Below are 6,000 nucleotides of genomic sequence, written 5' to 3'. Positions count from 1 at the left end.
GTGATAGGCAGTCGCTGCACTACAAGTCCCAGCATGGCCCGCCCATAAAATATGTGATAGGCAGTCGCTGCACTACAAGTCCCAGCATGGCCCGCCCATAAAATGTGTGATAGGCAGTCGCTGCACTACAAGTCCCAGCATGGCCCGCCCGTACAACGTGTGATAGGCAGTCGCTGCACTACAAGTCCCAGCATGAATCGCCCATATAATGTGTGATAGGCAGTCGCTGCACTACAAGTCACAGCATGGCCCGCCCATAAAATATGTGATAGGCAGTCGCTGCACTACAACTCCCGGCATGGGTCGCCCATAAAATGTGTGATAGGCAGTCGCTGCACTACAAGTCCCACCATGGCCCGCCCATAAAATATGTGATAGGCAGTCGCAGCACTACAAACCCCAGCATGGCCCGTCCGCAAAATGTGTGATAGGCAGTCGCTGCACTACAAGTACCAGCATGGTCCGTCCGTACAATGTGTGATAAGCAGTCGCTGCACTAAAAGTCCCAGCATGGCTCGCCTGTACAATGTGTGATAGGCAGTCACTGCACTACAAGTCCCAGCACAGCCCGCCCGTATAATGTGTGATTGCCAGTCAATGCACTACAAGTCCCAGCATTGCCCGCCTATAAAATGTGTGATAGGCAGTTGCTGCACTACAAGTCCCAGCATGACCCGCCTGTACAATATGTGATAGTAGCTGCACTACAAGTCCCAGCATGGCCCGCTCGGAAAATGTGTGATAGGCAGTTGCTGCACTACATGTCCCAGCATGGACCAACCATACGTGTGATAGGCAGTCGCTGCACTACAAGTCCCAGCATGGCCCGCCCATAAAATATGTGATAGGCAATCGCTGCACTACAAGTCCCAGCATGGCCCGCCCATAAAATATGTGATAGGCAGTCGCTGTACTACAAGTCCCTACATGGCCCGCCCATAAAATATGTGACAGGCATTCGCTGCACTACAAGTCCCAGCATGGCCCGCCCGTAAAATGTGTGGTAAGCAGTCGCTGCACTATAAGTCCCAGCATGGCCCACCCGTACAATGTGTGATAGGCAGTTGCTGCACTACAAGTCCCATCATGGCCCTCCCCCACAACATGTGATAGGCAGTTGCTGCACTACAAGTCCCAGCATGGCCCGCCCGTAGAATGTGTGATAGGCAGTCGCTGCACTAAACGTCCCAGCATGGACCGCCTCCACAACGTGCGATAGGCAGTCGTTGCACTACAAGTCCCAGCATGGACCGCCTCCACACCGTGCGATAGGCAGTCGTTGCACTACAAGTCCCAGCATGGCCCGCCCGTAAAATGTGTGATAGTAGCTGCACTACAAGTCCCAGCACAGCCCGCTCAGAAAATGTGTGATAGGCAGTCGCTGCACTACAAGTCCCAGCATGGCCCTCCCAATGTGTGAAAGGCAGTTTCTGCACTACAAGTTCCAGCATGGCCCCCTCATATGTGTGATAGACAGTCGCTGCACTACAAGTCCCAGCATGGCTTGCTTGGAAAATATGTGATAGGCAGTCGCTGCACTACAAGTCGCAGCATGGACCACCCATAGGTGTGATAGGCAGTCGCTGCACTACAAGTCCCAGCATGGCCCCCTCATACGTGTGATAGACAGTCGCTGCACTACAAGTCCCAGCATGGCCTGCTTGGAAAATGTGTGACAGGCAGTCGCTGCACTACAAGTCCCAGCATGGACCACCCATACGTGTGATAGGCAGTTGCTGCACTACAAGTCTCAGCATGGCATGCCCCCACATGGTGTGATAGGCAGTCGCTGCACTACAAGTCCCAGCATGGCCCGCCCCCACAATGTGTGATAGGCAGTCGCTGCACTAGAAGTCCCAGCATGGACCGCCTGTACAATGTGTGATAGGCATTCGCTGCACTACAAGTCCCAGCATGGACCGCCCGTACAACGTGTGATAGGCAGTCGCTGCACTACAAGTCCCAGCATGGCCCGCCCGTAAATTTTTGTGATAGGCAGTCGCTGCACTGCAAGTCCCAGCATGGCCCGCCCATACAATGTGTGATAGGCAGTCGCTGCACTACAAGTCCCAGCTTGGCTCGTCTGTACAATGTGTGCTAGACAGTCGCTGCACTACAAGTACCAGCATGGCCCGCCCATACAATGTGTGATTGCCAGTCACTGCACTACAAGTCCCAGCATGGCCCGCCTATAAAATGTGTGATAGGCAGTCGCTGCACTACAAGTCCCAGCATGACCCGCCTGTAAAATATGTGATAGTAGCTGCACTACAAGTCCCAGCATGGCCCCCTATTACGTGTGATAGACAGTCGCTGCACTACAAGTCCCAGGATGGCCCGCCCATAAAATATGTGATAGGCAGTCTCTGCACTACAAGTCTCAGCATGGCCCGCCCATAAAATATGTGATAGGCAGTCGCCGCACTACAAGTCCCAGCACAGCCCGCTCAGAAAATGTGTGATAGGCAGTCGCTTCACTACAAGTCCCAGCATGGCCCGCCCGTATAATGTGTGATAGGCAGTCGTTGCACTACAATTCCCAGCATGGCCCGCACATACAATGTGTGATAGTAGCTGCACTACAAGTCCCAGCACAGACCGCTCGCAAAATGTGTGATAGGCAGTCGCTGCACTACAAGTCCCAGCATGGCCCGCCCATAAAATGTGTGATAGGCAGTCGCTGCACTACAAGTCCCAGCATGGCTCGCCTGTGCAATGTGTGATAGGCAGTCGCTGCACTACAAGTCCCAGCATGGCCCGCCCGTACAACGTGTGATAGGCAGTCGCTGCACTACAAATCCCAGCATGGCCCGCCTGTAAAATGTGTGGTAGGCAGTCGCTGCACTACAAGTCCCAGCATGGCCCGCACATACAATGTGTGATAGTAGCTGCACTACAAGTCCCAGCACAGACCGCTCGCAAAATGTGTGATAGGCAGTCGCTGCACTACAAGTCCCAGCATGGACCACCCATACGTGTGATAGACAGTCGCTGCACTACAAGTCCCAGCATGGCCGCCATTAAAACGTGTGATAGGCAGTCGCTGCACTACAATTCGCAGCATGGCCCGCCTGTACAATGTGTTATGGTCAGTAGCTGCACTACAAGTCCCAGCATGGCCCTCCCAATGTGTGATAGGCAGTCGCTGCACTAAAAGTCCCAGTATGGCCCGCCCGGAAAATGTGTGATAGACAGTCGCTGCACTACATGTCCCAGCATGTCCCTCCCATAAAATGTGTGATAGGCATTCGCTGCACTATAAGTCTCAGCATGGACCGCCTGCACAATGTGTGATAGGCAGTCGCTGCACTACAAGTCCCAGCGTGGCCCACCTGTACAATGTGTGATAGGCAGAAGCTGCACTAGAAGTCTCAGCATGCCCGTCTGGAAAATGTGATAGGCAGTTGCTGCACTACAAGTCCCAGCATGGACCGCCTGTACAATGTGTGAAATGCAGTCGCTGCACTACAAGTACCAGCATGGCCCACCCGTATAATATGTGATAGGCAGTCGCTGCACTACAAGTCCCAGCATGGCTCGCCTGTACAATGTGTGATAGGCAGTCACTACACTACAAGTCCCAGCATGGCCCGCCCATAAAATGTGTGATAGGCAGTCGCTGCACTACAAGACCCAGCATGGCCCACCCGTATAATATGTGATAGGCAGTCGCTGCACTACAAGTCCCAGCATGGCCGCCATTAAAACGTGTGATAGGAATTCGCTGCAATACAAGTCCCAGCATGACCCGCCCCTACAATGTGTGATAGGCAGTCGCTGCACTACAAGTCACAGCATGGTCCGCCTGTACAATGTGTGATGGTCAGTAGCTGCACTACAAGTCCCAGCATGGCCCTCCCAATGTGTGATAGGCATTCGCTGCACTACAAGTCCCAGCATGGCCAAAACAATGTATGATAGGCAGTCGCTGCACTAAAAGTCCCAGTATGGCCCGCCCGGAAAATGTGTGATAGACAGTCGCTGCACTACATGTCCCAGCATGTCCCTCCCATAAAATGTGTGATAGGCAGTCGCTGCACTATAAGTCCCAGCATGGCCCACCTGTACAATGTGTGATAGGCAGTCGCTGCACTATAAGTCTCAGCATGGACCGCCTGTACAATGTGTGATAGGCAGTCGCTGCACTACAAGTCCCAGCATGGCCCACCCGTACAATGTGTGATAGGCAGAAGCTGCACTACAAGTCTCAGCATGCCCGTCTGGAAAATGTGATAGGCAGTCGCTGCACTACAAGTCCCAGCATGAATAGCCTATACAATGTGTGATAAGCAGTTGCTGCACTACAAGTCCCAGCATGGACCGCCTGTACAATGTGTGAAATGTAGTCGCTGCACTACAAGTACCAGCATGGCCCGTACAATGTGAGATAGGCAGTCGCTGCACTACAAGTTCCAGCATGGCCCGCCCATAAAATGCCCATAAATTTTTTTTTTTGTTCCTGCAAAGCAAACAACAATGGTTAACAACAGAACACAGTCACAAAAGAACAGTAACTCAATAAAATGACAACTTTTTTTCTCTGCCAGAAAAAGTGAAAACAATATATGCCGAAGATAGGGGCAATCCCCTCCTTTCCTTCTTTTTTCCCTCCCCTCATTTCTTCCTTCCCTTCTTTCCTTCCTTCCTAACCTTCCTCATTTGCCTCCCTTCCTCCATTCCTTTCTTTTTCTTTCTTTCTTTCTTTCTTTCTTTCTTTCTTTCTTTCTTTCTTTCTTTCTTTCTTTCTTTCCTTCCTTCCTTCCTTCCTTCCTTCCTTCCTCCCTCCCTCCCTCCCTCCTTCCTTCATCCTCTTCCTTCCTTCCTTCCTTCTTCCCTCCCTCCTTCCTTCCTTCTTTCCTTCCTTCCTTCTTCCTCTCCTTTTGTTCTTACCTGGCCAATTTTTAGCGCAATTTAACCACTTGCCCTCCTTAGGATTTACCCCCCTTCCTGACCAGGCTTTTTTTTGCTGTTTGGCGCTGCACTACTTCAACTGACAATTGCGCCGTCATGCAATGCTGTACATAAATGAAATTTATGTCCTTTTTTCACACAAATAGAGCTTTCTTTTGGTGGTATTTGATCACCTGTGCGCTTTTTATTTTTTGCGCTTTAAAAAAAACCACAAAAAGTTTGAAAAAAACAGTATTTTTTACTTTTGGCTATAAAAATATATAGTAAAATCAAACTTAGTCATAAATTTAAGCCAAAATGTATTCTGCTACATGTATTTGGTAAACAAAATCCCAATAAGTGTATATTGATTGCTTTGTGTGAAAGTTATAGCGTCTACAAACTATGGAATAGATAATTTGAAATTTACACAGCTTTTACTTTCTGACTGCCTATCATGAGGTGCTAAAATACCAGGATTGTACAAACACGCCCAAATGACCCCTTTTCGGAAAGTAGACACCCTAAGCTATCTGTTAAGAGGCATATTGAGACCGTGGAAGATTTATTTTTTTCCACAACTTTTTGGAAAATGACAAAACAGTTTTTTGGAGGTTTTTTTTACACAAAGTTGTCACTTAAAGGACATGTTGCTCACAAAAGCCATGCGTATATGTGGAATTACACCCCAAAATACATTCTGCTACTTCTACTGAGTATGGGGATACCACATGTGTGAGACTTTTTGGAAGCCTAGCCACATACAGGAGCCTGAAATCCAATGACCACTTTGAAAGCCTGAAGGTGCGTAACTTCTTCATTTCACTTCCTCACTACCTATCACAGTTTTGGAGGCCCTGAAATGCCAGGATAGCACCAAACCCAGACAAATTACCCCTTTTTGGAAAGTAGACACTCCAAAGAATTTAAAAAGAGGCATGATAAGTATTTTGCAGATCTCATTTTTTCTCACAAGGTTTTGAAATATAAAAAAAGGAAAGAATAAATATGTTTTTGTATTTTCTTCATTTTTCAAAAACTTGTGGCAACAAACGAGATCTGCAAAATACTCAACATGTTTCTTATCAAATTCCATGGGGTGTCTACTTT

The sequence above is a fragment of the Staurois parvus genome, unplaced genomic scaffold, assembly GCF_062004578.1.
Source record: "Staurois parvus isolate SC_StPar_1 unplaced genomic scaffold, SC_StPar_1.0 ptg000670l, whole genome shotgun sequence".
Lineage (NCBI taxonomy): Eukaryota > Metazoa > Chordata > Amphibia > Anura > Ranidae > Staurois > Staurois parvus.
The sequence above is the reverse complement of the archived record's forward strand: the minus strand, read 5'-3'. Positions refer to the sequence as shown.